This window comes from Coregonus clupeaformis, chromosome 14 (assembly GCF_020615455.1).
Source record: "Coregonus clupeaformis isolate EN_2021a chromosome 14, ASM2061545v1, whole genome shotgun sequence".
NCBI classification, from domain to species: domain Eukaryota; kingdom Metazoa; phylum Chordata; class Actinopteri; order Salmoniformes; family Salmonidae; genus Coregonus; species Coregonus clupeaformis.
In genome coordinates this window covers 46,541,700-46,562,094 of record NC_059205.1, presented here as the reverse complement: position 1 = coordinate 46,562,094, position 20,395 = coordinate 46,541,700, and the positions used below count along the sequence as shown (strand labels likewise).

The window sequence follows — 20,395 nt, the reverse complement described above, 5'->3', positions numbered from 1 at the left end:
ATGAGGAAATTATACAATTGTATTTGATCGACTCTCCTGCGTTTCCCGTGGTGTTGGGGCTTCCTTGGTTAACTTCTCATGACCCCAACATTTCGTGGCAACAGAGGGCTCTCAGGGAGTGGTCTGATCAGTGTGTCGGGCGGTGTATAGGTGTGTCCGTAGGGGCGACAACTGTGGAAAGTCCGAACCAAATGTCCGCACTGCACATTCCTCCTGAGTATAATGATTTGGCACTCGTCTTCAGTAAGAAGAGGGCGACTCAATTACCACCTCATAGACAGGGGGATTGTGCGATAGACCTCCAGGCAGGCGCTGCACTTCCACATAGTCATGTGTATCCTCTGTCTCAAGAGGAGACGGCGGCTATGGAGACATACATCGCCGAATCTCTGGGACAGGGATACATACGGCCCTCCACTTCTCCTGCGTCCTTGAGTTTCTTTTTTGTGAAGAAGAAAGATGGAGGTCTGCGCCCGTGTATTGATTACCGTAGTCTCAATCAGATTACCATTAAATACAGTTATCCTCTCCCTCTGATTGCGAGTATGACGTCATTACACGGAGTCATTACACCGAGCGCGCTTCTTCACAAAATTGGATCTCAGGAGCGCTTACAACCTGGTGCGCATTAGGGAATGAGATGAATGGAAAACAGCATTTAGTACCACCTCGGGTTACTATGAGTAGCTCGTCATGCCATACGGGTTAATGAATGCTCCTTCAGTCTTCCAATCATTTGTGGACGAGATTTTCCGGGATTTGCATGGACAGGGTGTAGTGGTGTATATTGACGACATTCTAATATACTCTGCTACACGAGCCGAGCATGTGGCCCTGGTGCGTCGGGTGTTGGGTAGGCTGTTGGAGCATGACTTGTATGTGAAGGCGGAGAAATGCCTGTTTTTCCAGGAGTCCATCTCCTTCCTGGGACATCGGTTGTCCGCGTCAGGGGTGGAGATGGAGATTGACCGCGTTTCAGCCGTGCGTAATTGGCAGACTCCTACCACGGTTAAGGAAGTGCAGCGTTTTTGGGTTTTGCCAATTACTACCGGAGGTTTATCCGGGGTTTTGGACAGGTAGCAGCTCCCATCACCTCCCTGCTAAAGGGGGGCCCGGTGCGTTTGCAGTGGTCGGCTGAGGCGGACAGGGCGTTTAGACATCTGAAGGACCTGTTCACCTCGGTTCCGGTGCTGGCACATCCGGACCCCTCTTTGGCGTTCCAAGTGGAGGTGGACGTGTCAGAGGCGGGGATTGGGGCTGTACTGTCTCAACGCTCGGGCACGCCTCCTAAACTCCGTCCCTGTGCCTTTTATTCTAAGAAGCTCAGCCCGGCGGAACGTAATTATGACGTGGGGGACAGGGAGCTGCTAGCGGTGGTTCAGGCCCTAAAGGTGTGGAGGCATTGGCTTGAGGGGGCTAAACACCCTTTTCTCATTCTGACTGACCATCGTAACCTGGAGTACATCCGGGCAGCTAGGAGACTGAACCCTCGTCAGGCTAGGTGGGCCATGTTTCTGGCCCGGTTTGTCTTTAAGCTCACGTACATACCAGGGTCACAGAACGTTAAGGCAGATGCCCTGTCCCGGCGATATGACACAGAGGAGAGGTCCATTGAGCCCACTCCCATACTTTCGGAATCTTGTCTGGTGGCACCGGTGGTGTGGGAGGTCGATGCGGAGATCGAGCGGGCGTTACGTACCGACCCTACTCCTCCAGAGTGTCCGGAGGGGCGGAAGTACTTGCCGCTCGAGATCCGTGATCGACTGATTTATTGGGCTCACACGTCACCTTCCTCTGGTCATCCTAGTATTGGCCGGACAGTGCACTGCCTTAGTGAGAAGTACTGGTGGCCAACCTTGGCTAAGGACGTGAGGGTTAATGTCTCCTCCTGCTTGGTGTGCGCCCAGTGTAAGGCACCTAGACACCTGCCCAGGGGGAAGTTACAACCCCTACCCGTTCCACAATGGCCGTGGTCTCATCTATCGGTGGACTTTGTCACGGACCTTCCCCCCTCCCAGGGGAATACCACAATTTTGGTCGTTGTGGATCGGTTTTCTAAGGCCTGCCGTCTCATTCCCATGCCGGGTCTCCCTACTGCCCTACAAACTGCTCAGGCCCTGTTTACACACGTCTTCCGGCACTACGGGGTACCTGAGGATATAGTGTCTGATCGGGGTCCCCAGTTCACCTCTAGAGTCTGGAGGGCGTTTATGGAACGCTTGGGGGTCTCGATTAGCCTTACCTCATGTTTCCACCCTGAGAGTAATGGGCAGGTGGAGAGAGTAAACCAGGATGTGGGTAGGTTTCTGAGGTCCTATTGCCAGGACTGGCAGGAGGAGTGGTCGGGGTATATCCCCTGGGCAGAGATTGCCCAGAACTCACTTCGCCACTCCTCCACTAATCTGACTCCTTTTCTGTGTGTGTTGGGGTATCAGCCGGTTCTGGCACCCTGGCATCAGAGCCAGATCGAGGCTCCTGCGGTGGATGAATGGTTTCGGCGCTCGGAGGTAACATGGAACGCTGCGCATGTCCATCTGCAGCGGGCTATTCGTAGGCATAAGGCGAGCGCCGATCGCCACCGCAGTGAGGGTCCAGTTTATGCACCTGGAGATCGAGTCTGGCTCTCGACTCGAAACCTGCCCCTTCGCCTGCCCTGCCGGAAGCTGGGTCGGCGGTTTGTGGGGCCATTTAAAGTCCTGAGGAGATTGAACGAGGTATGCTACAGGTTACAACTGCCCAATGATTACCGCATTAACCCCTCGTTCCATGTGTCTCTCCTCAGGCCGGTGGTAGCTGGTCCACTCCAGGAGAATGAGATACGAGAGGCTCCTCCGCCCCCACTGGACATCGAGGGGGCTCCGGCGTACTCAGTCCGGTCCATCGTGGATTCGAGACGTCGGATGGGGGGTCTGCAGTATCTCGTGGAGTGGGAGGGGTACGGTCCGGAGGAACGGTGCTGGGTGCCTAGGAGGGACATCTTAGATCCCTCCCTCTTGACGGAGTTCCACCGGAGTCATCCAAATCGCACTGCTCCGCGTCCTCCTGGCCGTCCCCGAGGCCGGGGTCGGCGCACGGCTGGAGCCGCGCATCAAGGGGGGGGTACTGTCACGGATTCTGCCGAGGCTGCTCCTCCTCCTTGCTCGGGCAGGCTTCGGCGTTCGTCGTCCCCGGAGTACTAGCTACCGCCGATCGATGTTTCAGTGTCTGTCTTGTTTTGTCTGGAGTAGTACACCTGTTGTCTATTATGTTTGATTGTTTAGCCTATAATTTCCCTTGTCTCACGTTTGCTATTTGTGTGTTATTGTTGTATGTCTAGTTGATGTTCGGCCTAGCTATTTCTCCATATTACGCATATGGTGTTTTTCCCTCCAGTGTTGGAGACGTTTGTTTTGTGCGTTACGTTCAGTAATGTAGTCTACCTGATTCTTCGTGTCCTGCGTCTGACTTCACTCGCCGCGTACACATCACCTTTTGACACATATAGAGCTTGTTTTAGTAAAGTGTGTGATGATAACAGTTTCATGAGCCACCTGTTTTGCAATGCATTACAACCAAGCAGTTCATAGAAAGTGTTATCACATTTTTTGAAGATGATATACCAAAGAAGACGATTTCTCATTAATAACTATCACTTCAAATTGACAGATGTTGTTACGGAGAATGTTGTCTCTGTTTGAAAAGCGATATCTGTGTGTTAAAGCATCCAGACTTACCCAGGGGGTCTGATTGAGGTCTTTATCAGGAAATTGCCTTTGCAGCAACAGCCACTACTAAAGAACACACATCATCCTTTGTAGTTTTTTTAATACTTATTCCTTTATTATTATTATTATTATTATTATTTTAACCTTTATTTAACTAGGCAAGTCAGTTAAGAACAAATTCTTATTTACAATGATAGCCTACCAAAAGGCAAAAGGCCTCCTGCGGGGACGGGGGCTGAGATTGAAAATACAATTAAAATATGGGACAAAACACACATCACGGCAAGAGAGACACCACAACACTACATAAAGAGAGACCTAAGACAACAACATAGCATGGCAGCAACACATGACAACACAGCATGGTAGCAACACAACATGACAACAACATGGTAGCAACACAACATGACAGCAGCACAACATGGTAGCAGCACAAAACATGGTACAAACATTATTGGGCACAGACAACAGCACAAAGGGCAAGAAGGTAGAGATAACAATACATCACGCGAAGCAGCCACAACTGTCAGTAAGAGTGTCCATGATTGAGTCTTTGAATGAAGAGATGGAGATAAAACTATGTCTAACTTTGTAACTCTAGTGTTCTGAATGGCAGCACTATGGTTGTAATGAGGTGATCATCAGGTTGTCTTCCTTTGAATAAACTATGATATTAACCATAATTCATATTCTACAGCAGGACTGAAACCCCAGGCAAGGTCTTTAAATTGAAACTGCAGATTAATTGTGTACGATATAATTATCGCATGTAATTTATAAGATTACTGCATGGAATTTCATTGCATCGGGGTTTAACATTTAGCTTTTCTCTTGTATTAAAGAGAGGTTGGTCAACTAATGAATAATCCATGATGGAAAGAAAACATTTGCAGCATTGATAGATAACATAAAATAGTAGTCAGAGGAATACACCATTACAATCAAAAAATGGCCTGCCAAGGTTATCCAATCTGCCCATTTTATTTGAAGAAATGAATGAGACAAGAAGATGTACACAAAGAGATCTGATTGGTTCCTAGTGGCCTTTAACCTTATAAATGACAGCAAACACATGCAGTCAGTAGTGCCAAGTGAGGGCGGAGGTAGAATAGCTCCGGGGTCTGAGGTAATCATTCAGATTGACCTTCAAGCTATTCTGTATCACTCATGGCCCATCAGTCACCGTTCATCACTATTCATCAACCAGTAATTGACATAGTCAATAGGATTAACACAACACTTCTTTAACTATAAGCTATTTATAGTGTATTTGCCAAACATTATGTTTTTTTTAATGAAAGGGCAAATTGGACCAAATTTGATTGTACCTGTATTTGATTATTAACTTCTTAGAGGTAACGTATTCTAGCATTAAAGTATGTATATCAGCCCTAAAGCTGGCGTTTTAAGCATAAATCATAGTCCACAGATGCAGAGACGCGATAATCCAGCGTACCATTGTGACATAGCTACGTGGCTCTGAGACCACCATCGCGCAACTCTATTAATTTGAATGTGTTAAAAGTTGGAGAAATTGCTTGAGCTGCGCTGATAATTCAAAAAATATGAAAGCGAATGGTCCAAAATTCTAGAACACATTTTGGACAATGATTGACGCTTTAAACTGTACACTGACAGTTGTACATGGAAACCGTCCAGAATTTACTCTGTCTAGAATGTAATGACAGAGCAGTAATGAGTTTGCTCCACGGTATGTGTTGAGCACACGTCACATAGAGTATAAAGTATATTATAGATATGTAGTTTGAAGACTGTAGGCTAAAAGTAATCCCTAAATGTCTTACTGTATATTCTTTGTTTTATTGATCCAGTATATACAGTGAGGGAAAAAAGTATTTGATCCCCTGCTGATTTTGTACGTTTGCCCACTGACAAAGACATCATCAGTCTATAATTTTAATAGTAGGATTATTTGAATAGTGAGACACAGAATAACAACAAAAAAATCCAGAAAAACGCATGTCAAAAACGCTTTAAATTGACCCCTCTGCAAAACATGATTTAGTACTTGGTTGGAAAACCCTTGTTGGCAATCACAGAGGTCAGACGTTTCTTGTAGTTGGCCACCAGATTTGCACACATCTCAGGAGGGATTTTGTTCCACTCCTCTTTGCAGATCTTCTCCAAGTAATTAAGGTTTTGAGGCTGACGTTTGGCAACTCGAACCTTCAGCTCCCTCCACAGATTTTCTATGGGATTAAGGTCTGGAGACTGGCTAGGCCACTCCAGGACCTTAATGTGCTTCTTCTTGAGCCACTCCTTTGTTGCCTTGGCCGTGTGTTTTGGGTCATTGTCATGCTGGAATACCCATCCACGACCCATTTTCAATGCCCTGGCTGAGGGAAGGAGGTTCTCACCCAAGATTTGATGGTACATGGCCCCGTCCATCGTCCCTTTTTATGCGGTGAAGTTGTCCTGTCCCCTTAGCAGAAAAACACCCCCAAAGCATAATGTTTCCACCTCCATGTTTGACAGTGGGGATGGTGTTCTTGGGGTCATAGGCAGCATTCCTCCTCCTCCAAACACAGCGAGTTGAGTTGATGCCAAAGAGCTCCATTTTGGTCTCATCTGCCACAACACTTTCACCCAGTTCTCCTCTGAATCATTCAGATGTTCATTGGCAAACTTCAGATGGGCATGTATATGTGCTTTCTTGAGCAGGGGGACCTTGCGGGCGCTGCAGGATTTCAGTCCTTCACGGCGTAGTGTGTTACCAATTGTTTTCTTGGTGACTATGGTCCCAGCTGCCTTGAGATCATTGACAAGATCCTCCCGTGTAGTTCTGGGCTGATTCCTCACCGTTCTCATGATCATTGCAACTCCACGAGGTGAGATCTTGCATGGAGCCCCAGGCCGAGGGAGATTGACAGTTATTTTGTGTTTCTTCCATTTGCGAATAATCACACCAACTGTTGTCACCTTCTCACCAAGCTGCTTGGCGATGGTCTTGTAGCCCATTCCAGCCTTGTGTAGGTCTACAGTCTTGTCCCTGACATCCTTTGAGAGCTCTTTGGTCTTGGCCATGGTGGAGAGTTTGGAATCTGATTGATTGATTGCTTCTGTGGACAGGTGTCTTTTATACAGGTAACAAGCTGAGATTAGGAGCACTCCCTTTAAGAGAGTGCTCCTAATCTCAGTTTGTTACCTGTATAAAATACACCTGGGAGCCAAAAATCTTTCTGATTGAGAGGGGGTCAAATAGTTATTTCCCTCATTAAAATGTAAATCAATTTATAACATTTTTGACATGTGTTTTTCTGGATTTTTTTGTTGTTATTTTACCCTCACTGTAAGTGGGTCATTATTTGCTCTCGTGGTCTCAATCTTTTAAGGTGCTAGAGAGTCCATTGTATATTTTACAATGCATTATATCCCTACATCATCATAATAATTAACAGAGAGATTATGAGTCTACAATACTGATTTACTGTTCCTGTCACGATCGTCTAACAGAGATGAGGACCAAGGCGCAGCGTTGCAGGCAAACATACTCTTTATTAGAGACACGATCAAAAACAACAAAACGATAACGTGACAGTTCACGGTCTAACACAACAGACTAGAAACAAGATCCCAACTCTGTGGGGAAACAGGCTGCTAAAGTATGCTTCTCAATCAGAGACAACAAGCAACAGCTGAATCACGTTGCCTCTGATTGAGAACCACACTGGCCAACATAGAACAACAATACTAGAATGTGAAACCTAGAACAAAACACATAGACTTTACACACCCTGGCTCAACATATTAGAGTCCCCAGAGCCAGGGCGTGACAGTTCCACCTCTCTCAAAATAATAATTTATTGATTCAAATGGTGGGTTTTATTAACTCACAAGCCTTTGACTATTATATTTTTCCTCTCTTATCAAGGGCATAACGTATACTGTGCATAGATTCAATAAAACATACAATTATGTTGACCTAGCTAAATTGTCAAGCTCTGTAAAAATAAAAATAAATCACAATTTGTGTTACAGGAGTATTCATGGTGTGAAAAGCATTTCTTCAATATGCACAAACTTTGTAAATGGTTGGGATCAGGGATGGTGGATATGTCTGTTATGTTAACTGGCTCCTTCTTGATGATGATTTTTGTTTGGAACAGGTCTCCCTCAGGCTAACAAGGCTAAGATCTTCCAGGGGCTGACTGTTGACCAGGGATTCTACACATCCAAGGACTTCCTGCCACTGGTGGCCAAGGCCAGTAAAGCCGGTACGTTCTAAGGGAAATTACTTTGATATTTATTTTATCAGAATTAAGTACACTTGTCCTTTTTTTACCATAGGGATGTACCTAAACTAAAATAAATTAAATAAAATGTTTGACTGACAATATCATAGTCGTTTCGGGTGCAAAGAGGCAAAATCTCTCACATCGAAAATGTCACAGTTAGTTGAGGAATAATACATCTTCAGACAGCAAATGCAAGCACCACCCTGAAGGACAGTATTGCTGATATGAAAAAAATATATATATATTTGATAGCCTTATTCTAAAATTGATTAAAATAATACAACATCTCCTAACTCTACACACTTTACCCCATAATGACAAAGCGAAAACAGGTTTTTAGATTATTTTGCAAATTTATAAAACATAAAAAACAGAAATACATTATTTACATAAATATTCAGACCCTTTGCTATGAGACTCGAAATTGAGCTCAGGTGCATCCTGCTTCCATTGATCATCCTTGAGATGTTTCTACAACTTGATTGGAGTCCACCTGTGGTGAATTCAAATTGATTGGACATGATTTGGAAAACCACACACCTGTCTATATAAGGTCCCACAGTTGACAGTGCATGTCAGAGCAAAAACCAAGCCATGAGGTCGAAGGAATTGTCTGTAGAGCTCCGAGACAGGATTGTGTCGAGGCACAGATCTGGGGAAGGGTACCAAAAAAATTCTGCAGCATTGAAGGTCCCCAAGAACACAGTGGCCTCCATCATTCTTAAATGAAAGAAGTTTGGAACCATCAAGACTCTTCCTAGAGCTGGCCGCCCGGCCAAACTGAGCAATCAGGCAAAAAGGGCCTTGGTCAGGGAGGTGACCAAGAACCCTATGGTCACTCTAACAGAGCTCCAGAGTTCCTCTGTGGAGATGGGAGAACCTTCCAGAAGGACAACCATCTCTGCAGCACTCCACCAATCAGGCCTTTATGGTAGAGTGGCCAGACGGAAGGCACTCAGTAAAAAGCAAATGACAGCCCACTTGGAGTTTGCCAAAAGGCACCTAAAGAACTCTCAGACCATGAGAAACAAGATTCTCTGGTCTGATGAAACCAAGATGGAACTCTTTGGTCTGAATGCCAAGCGTCACCTCTGGAGGAAACCAGGCACCGCTAATCACCTGGCCAATACCATCCCTAAGGTGAAGCATGGTGGTGGCAGCATCATGCTGTGTGGATGTTTTTCAGCGGCAGGGACTGGGAGACTAGTCAGGATCGAGGGAAAGATGAACGGAGCAGGAGTGGCTTCAGGACAAGTCTCTGAATGTCCTTGAGTGGCCCAGCCAGAGCCCAGACTTGAACCTGATCGAACATCTCTGAAGAGACCTGAAAATAGCTGTGGTCCCCATCCAACCTGACAGAGCTTGAGAGGATCTGTAGAAAATAATGGAAGAAACTCCCCAAATACAGGTGTGTCAAGCTTGTTACTCATACCCAAGTAGACTTGAGGCTGTAATCGCTGCCAAAGGTGCTTCAACAAAGTACTGAGTAATGGGTCTGAAAACTTGTATGTAAATGTGATATTTCCGTTTTTTATTTTTAAGAAATTTGCTAAAGATTTCTAAAAACCTGTTTTTGTTTTATCATTATGGGGTAATGTGTGTAGATTGATGAGGGTAAAAAAACAATTGAATCCATTTTAGAATGAGGCTGTAACGTAACAAAATGTGGAAAAAGTGAAGGGGTCTGATTACTTTCCGAATTCACTGTCAGAGCAGGACAAATCTTCTCTCTGTCTCTCTCTCTCTCTCGCTTGCTTTCGCTCTCTCTCTCTCCATCCCTCCCTCACTCTCTCTTCCTCAGGCATGTGTAGCTGTAAATTTCAGCTGCCCAAGCTCCATGGCTTGGTCATCTTGCTGGGTGCCGGTGACACAGCGTTTGACTGTGCCACCTCTGCCCTGCGCAGCAGGGCCCACCGTGTCTTAGTGGTCTTCAGGAAGTGCTTCACCAACATCTGTGCCGTCCCTGAGGAGGTACGGGTCCTAGACATAAATCTAGAGCCTCTCAGAGCCTGGCTCTTAACTGTGGCTTTAAAGTTGTTTCCGACCCATGCTCCTTTGACCACAGTATTGATTATGACCTCCTACTCTGAGATGCTTTTTGAATACGGGCCTTGGGCAGAATTATAACTGAGCTTATATTTTAGCAAAAATTCTCTCTTTGAAATCAATTCATGAATTATGCAGTAGAGTTTTACATACGGATCTTAAGTTCGAATATGTCCCTCAAAGCATACATCTAGAACCTGACCATGCTCAATTACTCAAACTGTTTCTGACCATGACCCAGTAGCTATGAACATGTTTCTGATCTTTATGGCCGCTTTTCCCATAGCCCTGTAGCCTCTATATGCAGCTGACTGCTTTTGACATCCTTCATTTCTGGTGGCTCATCCTACATTTGTTATTCATATAGATTTGCTAGGTAGCCGATTGTGGCTTTCGTCTTACCTATTAGTTCATGGCCATTCACAATGTCCTTAGTCTTTTCTGTGAAAAAGTAAGAAAGAACTTCTTGCATTATAAAAATGTCTTCCGTTTTTTATGAAAGAAAAAAAAGGAAAACACAACTTTTGAGTGGATTATGAAACCAGTTATATTCTCTGAATATAATTTTTTCCCCAAAAAACTATCAAAAAAAATAAGTAATTAAAAAGTAATAAAGACAATTGACATCAGTAGCCTTGATGCCATGGAAACATAAATAATATTGTTAAAAATAAAGATAGTAAGAAAGTGAGCTACTTTAACCTTTGAGTTTCAAATAACATAACATATCTATACAGGCCTCAAACACACGTAACAGAAAGAACATAAATAAACATAGCCTCTTTACTGTATGTTTTTCTGTAATTTTTTTTATGGCCAAGGTTTTTAAATCATGCATGTCAGTAAGGTGAATATACTGCATAAGACCAGGGCTTTGCCCTAATGTGAATCCAGACAATGCTTAACAGCGGCAGGGGGAACCACGGCTATTTTAGCAGCCTGTCTGTCCCCCTACTGTGCACCGCCATGGACAGCCAAGGTAATTAGTCCTCTGTCGTTGAATGGTTTTAAGCTTCTGTATGGAAATCATAAAGTTTGATCATGAATTCAAAGAAAACTATAGCAGGGGAAATGGGAGAAAGATGTGAAAATGGGCTCCGGATAGACCTTCAGAAAGTATTCATACCCTTGACTTATTCCATATTTTGTTGTTTTACAGCCTGAATTCAAAATTGATTACATATATTTTTTTCACACTATTTACACACAATACCCCAAAATGACAAAGTGAAAACATGTTTTTAGAAATGTTGAAATACAGAAATATCTCATTTACATAAGTATTCACACCCCTGAGTCAATACATGTTAGAATCACCTTTGGCAGCGATTGCAGCTGTGAGTCTTTCTCGGTAAGTCTCTAAGAGCTTTGTACACCTGGATTGTACAATATTTGCACATTATTATTTTTCAAGCTCTGTCAAGTTGTTTGTTGATCATTGCTAGACAGCCATTTTCAAGTCTTTCCATGGATGTTCATGCCAATTAAAGTCAAAACTGTCTCTTGGCCAGTCAGAAACATTCACTGTCATCTTGGTAAACAACTCCAGAGTATATTTGGCCTTGTGTTTTAGGTTATTGTCCTGCTGAAAGGTGAATTTGTCTCCCAGTGTCTGTTGGAAAGCAGATTGAACCAGGTTTTCCTCTAGGATTTTGCCTAAAAAACTAATTAGTCCTTGCCGACGACAAGCATACCCATAACATGATGTAGCCACCACCATGCATGAAAATATGAAAAGTGGTACTCAGTGATGTTTTGTGTTGGATTTGCCCCAAACATAACACTTTGTATTCAGGACATAAAGTTAATATTTTTGCCACATTCTTCAAGTTAATATTTTTGCAGTTTTACTTTAGTGGATGCATGTTTTGTAATATTTTAATTCTGTACAGGCTTTCTTCTTTTCACTCTGTCATTTAGGTTAGTATTGTGGAGTAACTACAATGTTGTTGATCCATCCTCAGTTTTCTACTATCACAGCCATTAAACAATGTAACTTTTTAAAGTCACCATTGATACACCGTCCATTCATGCACCATCTGGGTGCATTGCTACACCATCCAAAGTATAATTAATAACTTCACCATGCTCACCAGTTCTTTTTTTCCCATCTACCAATAGGTGCCCTTCTTTGCGAGGCATTGGAAAACCTCCCTGCTCTTTGAGGTTGAATCTGTGTTTGAAATTCACTGCTCGACTTAGGGACCTTAGAGATAATTGTGTGTGTGGGGTACAGAGATGAGGTAGTCATTCAAAAATGATGTTAAACACTATTATGGCCCACAGAGTGAGTCAATGCAACTTATTATGTGACTTGTTAAGCACACTTTTACTCCTAAACTTATTTAGGCTTGCCATAACAAAAGGGTTGAATACTTACAGTGAGGGAAAAAAGTATTTGATCCCCTGCTGATTTTGTATGTTTGCCCACTGACAAAGACATGATCAGTCTATAATTTTAATGGTAGGTTTATTTGAACAGTGAGAGACTGAATAACAACAACAAAATTCAGAAAAACGCATGTCAGAAATGTTATAAATTGATTTGCATTTTAATGAGGGAAATAAGTATTTAACCCCCTCTCAATCAGAAAGATTTCTGGCTCCCAGGTGTCTTTTATACAGGTACCGAGCTGAGATTAGGAGCACACTCTTAAAGGGAGTGCTCCTAATCTCAGTTTGTTACCTGTATAAAAGACACCTGTCCACAGAAGCAATCAATCAATCTGATTCCAAACTCTCCACCATGGCCAAGACCAAAGAGCTCTCCAAGGATGTCAGGGACAAGATTGTAGACCTACACAAGGCTGGAATGGGCTACAAGACCATCGCCAAGCAGCTTGGTGAGAAGGTGACAACAGTTGGTGCGATTATTCGCAAATGGAAGAAACACAAAATAACTGTCAATCTCCCTCGGCCTGGGGCTCCATGCAAGATCTCACCTCATGGAGTTGCAATGATCATGAGAACGGTGAGGAATCAGCCCAGAACTACAAGGGAGGATCTTGTCAAGGATCTCAAGGCAGCTGGGACCATAGTCACCAAGAAAACAATTGGTAACACACTACGCCGTGAAGGACTGAAATCCTGCAGCGCCCGCAAGGTCCCCCTGCTCAAGAAAGCAGATATACAGGGCCGTCTGATGTTTGCCAATGAACATCTGAATGATTCAGAGGAGAACTGGGTGAAAGTGTTGTGGTCAGATGAGACCAAAATCGAGCTCTTTGGCATCAACTCAACTCGCCGTGTTTGGAGGAGGAGGAATGCTGCATATGACCCCAAGAACACCATCCCCACCGTCAAACATGGAGGTGGAAACATTATGCTTTGGGGGTGTTTTTCTGCTAAGGGGACAGGACAACTTCACCGCATCAAAGGGACGATGGACGGGGCCATGTACCGTCAAATCTAGGGTGAGAACCTCCTTCCCTCAGCCAGGGCATTGAAAATGGGTCGTGGATGGGTATTCCAGCATGACAATGACCCAAAACACACGGCCAAGGCAACAAAGGAGTGGCTCAAGAAGAAGCACATTAAGGTCCTGGCGTGGCCTAGCCAGTCTCCACACCTTAATCCCATAGAAAATCTGTGGATGGAGCTGAAGGTTCGAGTTGCCAAACGTCAGCCTCGAAACCTTAATGACTTGGAGAAGATCTGCAAAGAGGAGTGGGACAAAATCCCTCCTGAGATGTGTGCCAACCTGGTGGCCAACTACAAGAAACGTCTGACCTCTGTGATTGCCAACAAGGGTTTTGCCACCAAATACTAAGTCATGTTTTGCAGAGGGGTCAAATACTTATTTCCCTTTTTTAAATGCAAATCAATTAATAACATTTTTGACATGCGTTTTTCTGGATTTTTTTGTTCTTATTCTGTCTCTCACTGTTCAAATAAACTTACCATTAAAATTATAGACTGACGATGTCTTTGTCAGTGGGCAAACGTACAAAATCAGCAGGGGATCAAATACTTTTTTCCCTCACTGTATTGACTCAAAACATTTCAGCTTTTCATTTTTAATTAATTTGTAAACATTTCTAAAAACATAATTCCACTTTGATATTATGGGGTATTGTGTTTAGGCCAGTGACACACAATCTCAGTTTAATCCATTTTAAATTCAGGCTGTAACACAAAAAAATGTGGAATAAGTCAAGGGATGTGAATACTTTCTGAAGACACTGTAAATAGCCTAATGATACTACTTCTCCAGAGTCAGATGAACTCGTGGATACCATTTTTATGTATCTGTGTCTATTGTTGAGGAAGTTAGAGAGAATTTCACGAGCCGATGCTAACTAGCGTCAGTGCAATGACTGGAAGTATATGTGCATCTACTAGCATGCTAGTAGATATCCATAGATTTCCAGTCATTGCGCCAACGCTAGTTAGCATTGGCTTGTGAAACCAAATCTAACTTCCTTCATACTGTAATGTATCTTGTAATGTATCCACACTGTTCCCACAACGTTTAAAGAAGTCAGAAAAGCTGTTTTGTGAACATTCTTGCAACATCAAAGGAATATTTTTTGCACCCTGATACAATTATCTGAATGTCAGCACAACTGGACAGTTTTTTGTGTTTTGGGAACATATCTTTTGTGATGTCCCCACAATGTTCCCACCAGACTGTTACCACAACCTAATTAAACATTCTGGGAACCTTTAAACAACTGTTTAAATGTGTTCTAGGTACGTTCTTGCAACATCAGGTGAATGTTTTTGCACCCTAAAAGAAACATTGTAGAATCATCTGCAAAACTGGACAGTTTCTTTGTGATTTGGGAACATATATTTTCTGATGTCCCCACAATGTTCACACTGGACTGTTCCCACAACCTAATGAAACATTCTGGGAACTTTTAAAGAACAGACTAAATGTGTTCTGGGCACGTTCTTCCAGCATGACTGGACAGTTTTTGTGTTATGAGAACATTTGCCGCAACCTAACGACTGTTCTGGGAACTTTCACAGAACCAATTTTGATTTGCTGGGAAACATTACTGGTACATTGTGTTATTACGTTACCTGGAAACCTAATGAGAACTTTTGGGGAATGTTCTGTGGTGGTTGTTACAGATGTTGTGCACAACATTTTAATGAATGTTAGGAGAACATTCCAAGGATATTTCAACTGAAAAGAAAGATGTAAAAAAAAAGATTTTGGGGAGGTTATTATCCTAATGTTAGATAAAATCCTAGCTAGAACTTAATGGGAATCTTAGCTAATGTTCTGGGAATGTTACCGGTTTGCTGGGTTGAGTCCTGAGATAAATAAATGACATTTCCTCAACATGACGTCAAAACATGTCTTTTGTCTAGAAATGTTTTCACGTTTCAAATAATTATGTTTAATTCTTGAAAGTCCTGCAGACTGAAGTCGGGAACTAAGGGTAGGGTAGAATAGGGGGAAGGGGAACTGAGAGCAATATAAAAATACAACATTTTAAAACAACATATGTTATCCTTTTCCTCAGATGGAGCTGTTCAAGGAGGAGATGTGTGAGTTCCCCTCGTGAGGTCATCATGAAGAATGGCTGCGTGGCCGGCCTGTAGTTTTGCCACACCGAGCAGACGGAGAGCGGGGATTGGCTGGAGGACGAGGACTAGATCATCCTGCTCAAAGCCGATTATATCATCAGCGCCATCGGCTCCATGCTGACTGACCCTCAAAGTAAGGTCTGATAGAAGGGGGAATCAGGTCTGATAGAAGGAGATTGTTCAAAGGTGCCCCCTTCATTGTAGTACCCTTAGAAGCGACTGTTGAAGTGCCCTTGTTGTCCGATCTTATCAGGATCGTACTGTATTAGGATTGACCTGTTAAAACATAGAATAACTATAAGAGTATTGCCCGAATGTTGATTATCAGATCCTATGTTATGTTACGTTACGTTACAATACAGCTCCACTTTATGTGTGGTCTTACCAAGATTTTTCAGTCACCCTTGTCATGTACTGGACACCTCTGCACTTAACGGACCATACAGTAACATGCCAGGCATTTTATCCAAACACACAACGAGACCCTGCATTCAGCCGATATCTGTCCTCTGAAGCAGCCAAGGTCTTGTAAGTATTAGCTACAGTGTTAATGCCCTAGTAAAGAGCCTGACAGGACAGGGCACATATCGCTCTCCCTACAATTGATTCTGCATACTTTTCTTTCCCTGTATGGTGGCCTGGCACATATCTGGAAACACGGTATGAGATTTCCGTCACAAGAATCCATAGAGAAATAGAGCATTCAGGGGTATCAATTTCTCAATTTCTGGAGGGCAAGTGAGATCAGCTTTAATATTGCAGACAGATTGTGGCTCCAGGTAAATGTAATTCTTCAGCCATTCCTGAACCTGCGACCAAAAACAAGCTACATATGGGCAGTACCAAAACAAGTGATCTAATGATTCTGTCTCTTCGCAGCAAAATATGCAGAGCTGGGATTGTTGTTTCCCTCATATATATAACATTCTATTGGTTGCAATAATTTTATATAATAATTTAAATTGGAATCTGGCATTGTTTTGTCTATCAGTTCATGAACCATGTGCCATGGAATCGGTACATCGAAAATCTCTTCCCAACTATTTTGCAACCTGTACGGCACAGCTAATTTTTTAGCCCTTAAATGAAACTGGTATACTTTTTTATTTATCACAATTTTCTTTAACCAAGTTTGGTCTCTAATGCAGGGCTGACAGACAAGTTCCTTACCTTCTCCCCCTTCCACTTGCCTCAATTGCAGCAATTACTTGGTTATAATTGTATATAGAGCAGACATTTCCATATATTTTTGTTAGCTGCATGTGTGACATAACTCCACCAGTCCTATTTATGATATAATTTACAAATATTATACCGTTTTTAAACCGTTTTTTATCAATTAGTATATTTGAGTTTAACCATAATATTTGTTGTAATATTTGTTCTGTCTTTTCTGGTGGATTAAACTGAAATAGCAACCAACTTTCTATTACTTGTTTTAAAAATAGCGATATTTTGGAGATGATTTAATTTCCAAATAAACTAAAGTGAGAGGTTGTAATCTGAATAAAGGGAAAAAGGCCATTTTTGAACATTGGGTGAGCCATTCTTACTAATCTGCTAGAGAACCAGTTCTGATTTAAGTATAGGTTTTGTATGACTGAAGCCTTTAGTGAGAGGTCTAATGTTTTAATATTTAATCATTTCTGCCCTCCAAATTCATATTCATTATATAAATAGGCCTGTTTAATTTTGTCTGGCTTGCCATTCCAAATCAAATGGAATATTGTATAGTTGTCTTGACCAGTGTCTGGGTATCACCAACCCATTTTGTCACCTGTTATCAAAACTCCTGTTATGTGTCTCCACTCTCCACTGCTGTGAGTTTCAACACAAAGTCAGGGTATAGTCAAATAAGAGGACTAATACATACAGAAAGTGGATACGATAGTGGCAGATAGTAGATAAATACCCCTCTATTCTTACCTAGCTAGTAGCTGTACAGTATGAATCACCCATTGACTTCAACAGCTTACAGAGGAGACAGCCAGTGACAGTAGTCAGGGAGAAAAAAAGGCTGAGATCACCAGAAAATAGGCCCTGCAATCTGAAGGGGCGGGGCGCGGTGTGTCAGGAACATGATTAGATCACGGGGCAACAGGCAGACAACCGGCCCTTTTTACTGCTGAGGGGCCCATCGCTGTGACGATGAAGCGTTTTCTATCTGTGCTCTCTATCGCTCATAAAGATAAATGGACAATCCTTCTTCTTAAATAGACTGGTAAAATATTGTGTTTGTTTGTGTGAGTGTGTGTGAGTGAGTGAGTGTGCATGCCTCCATCCATGTCTGTATGTCTATGTGTTTGTGTATGTAGTCTTGGTGCATGCCTGACTGAGGCCCATATGACAGCATGGATTCCTCTCACTAATGGAGCTCAGCAATCAGCATCTGCCAGTGGAGTTTTCTCCAGAGAGATAGAGACAGAGTGGGGGTCTGTGGAAGAAGTGATGTTATTTAAGGAGATCTCAGGAATCTCTCAGACATGTCACACTCCACAGCCTTCCCCATAGTAAGTGGGAGTGTGTGTGTGTGTGTGTGTGTGTGTGTGTGTGTGTGTGTGTGTGTGTGTGTGTGTCTGTGTGATGAACCTCCACGTGCGATGATCATTGGACTGTCAGGCTGTGAGAGAAGCTGTGTGCTCCTGCGGTTATAGGAGTGAAACTCTGAGAGAAAAAACATGGCTCAGTGCTATCACTAAGGTTCTGGGTTTCTTTGAGAGGATATGGCAGAGACAACAGTAACAGGGTTTTTTCATCTCAAGTTCAAGTATATCTAGTATACCCCCTGTAATGTCTTATACAGTACAAGCATGCATTGTTCTGCTCCTATAATACTATAACATGACCTCAGTCTGCTGACCCCTGACCTTTGACCTCTGTCTATTGTAATAATGTCATATTAACCATGTCTATTATGTCTTGTTGTAAACAGTCCAGGAGGCCATGGCTCCCATCAAGCTGAACCGCTGGGGCACCCCAGACCTGCACCCTGAGACCATGCAGAGCAGTGAGCCCTGGGAGTTCGCTGGCGTAGACATCATAGGCCTGGGCAACAACGACGGCAAGCAGACCTCCTGGCACATCCAAAAGTGCCTCCAGGTAAGTGGTTACAACCCATGGTCACTGCTGAGTTTACAAGCATTTAATAACCCTTGAAATGGGCAAACGAGATGAGTGCTGGAGGATTGGAGTGTCTTCAAATGTTGTCCAAGCCCTGCTCAAACAATCGACAATTCATGGTCTTTCAATTTCGAATACTGTTAGTTGAATTGAGCAAGTAAGTGCTAAGCTGATGGTGATGGTGATGATGATGTTGATGACGATGATGATGATAATGCATTCATAAAACACTTTATAACCACATATTCTCCCTACAGTCCCTCCATGGCCAGACGGTGGAAAGTACTCTGTTCAACTGTGCCATCGACACGGTGGACATCAGTGTGGAGATGTGTGTCATCACATTCCCCAACCCCTTCAGCCTGGCCAGCGCTCCCCCACCACCAGCACGGCCATGATCCACAGGGCTTTCCAACAGGGATGGGCCTTTGCTCTCACCAAGACCTTCGGACTGGACAGGGTACAGACAGACAGAGACAAAGAGAGCGACACACACACACACCTGCACGCACTCACATACGCACACACAGACGCCTTTGAAATTGCTGTTAAGCTTAGCTACATTAATGGGCTTAATTAGAAGTGTGTGTGTGTGTGTGTGTGTGTGTGTGTGTGTGTGTGTGTGTGTGTGTGTGTGTGTGTGTGTGTGTGTGTGTGTGTGTGTGTGTGTGTGTGTGTGTGTGTGTGTGTGTGTGTGTGTGTGTGTGTGTGTGTGTGTGTGTGTGTGTGTGTGTGTGTGTGTGTGTGTGCGTGCGTGCGTGTGTGTGTGCGTGCATGCGTACAGCGGTGCCTGCGAGCATGTGTGCAAATGTTTCACAGTGTTACAGCAACGTATCTCCCCTGTCTGATCCGTGTCTCTGTGTCTTGTCTTTGAGTCTCTCTAACCTTGGCCAAGTCTTTGATAAGTCATAACGGGGGGACATTAAAGCAGCCCCCATCCACAGACAACTGGTATTAATAAAGCCCTGATAACTCATAAAGGAATGCAATAAAGCGCTCCCCACATGCACACACGTTCCCCGGTAATGAGCTCCATTCGGGTGGCAGAGACTCCAGCTAAACCAACACGCTCCCATTAGAACAAGATGCATATGCCTTGTTAGCAATGTAACATTTGCTCTTGACAGGAGGATGAAAAAAGAAACAAAAAGAGAGAAGAGAGAGTTGTTTATTGAGCTTCAGCAAAAAATATTTTGTTTTAATTTACTTTCTAATTCTAGTGATGGGGAAATGAATCAGTAACATCTGTTTGCTCTGTTTGTTCTCGCTGGCAGTCCTTGATTAGTGAAGCTAGAAATGGAATGAAAAAAGAGAGAGGATAACAAGAAGGAGCTGTGTAAGGCATCGCTATAGCAACAAGTAGGGTAGTGCATCAGTTTTGATGTGATGAAGTTTAGCCAACCTCAAGTAAAAAATTTCTTTGTCGAACTGCGGTGTAGAAATTATTCTCCAATATAAAATTTAATCTAAATATGTAACTAGACGGTTGAGAATTTGTTCGAATATTTGGCAAGGCCAAAAAGTGCCCCTCTTTTTTTTCCCTTTTCTGAACAGACCGGTTTTAGAAAATCAATTATGTCTAATTGGTGGAAGTCTCGCCAAGCTTTCAAATTAAATTAAGAAATTGGTTTCTGTCTGTAAAGTAATAAATAAGCACATTAATCTATTAATCTCAGAGTGACAGTTTTTTGAGAAGCACACTCCAGGAGGATGGTCCAACAACTAAGA

At 43.2% G+C, this 20,395-nt stretch overlaps 1 pseudogene; it reads left to right on the top strand.

Annotated features, from left to right (window-relative positions):
• Nucleotides 1-20,395, top strand: part of LOC121581693 — a 198,030-nt pseudogene that overhangs the window by 71,157 nt on the left and 106,478 nt on the right.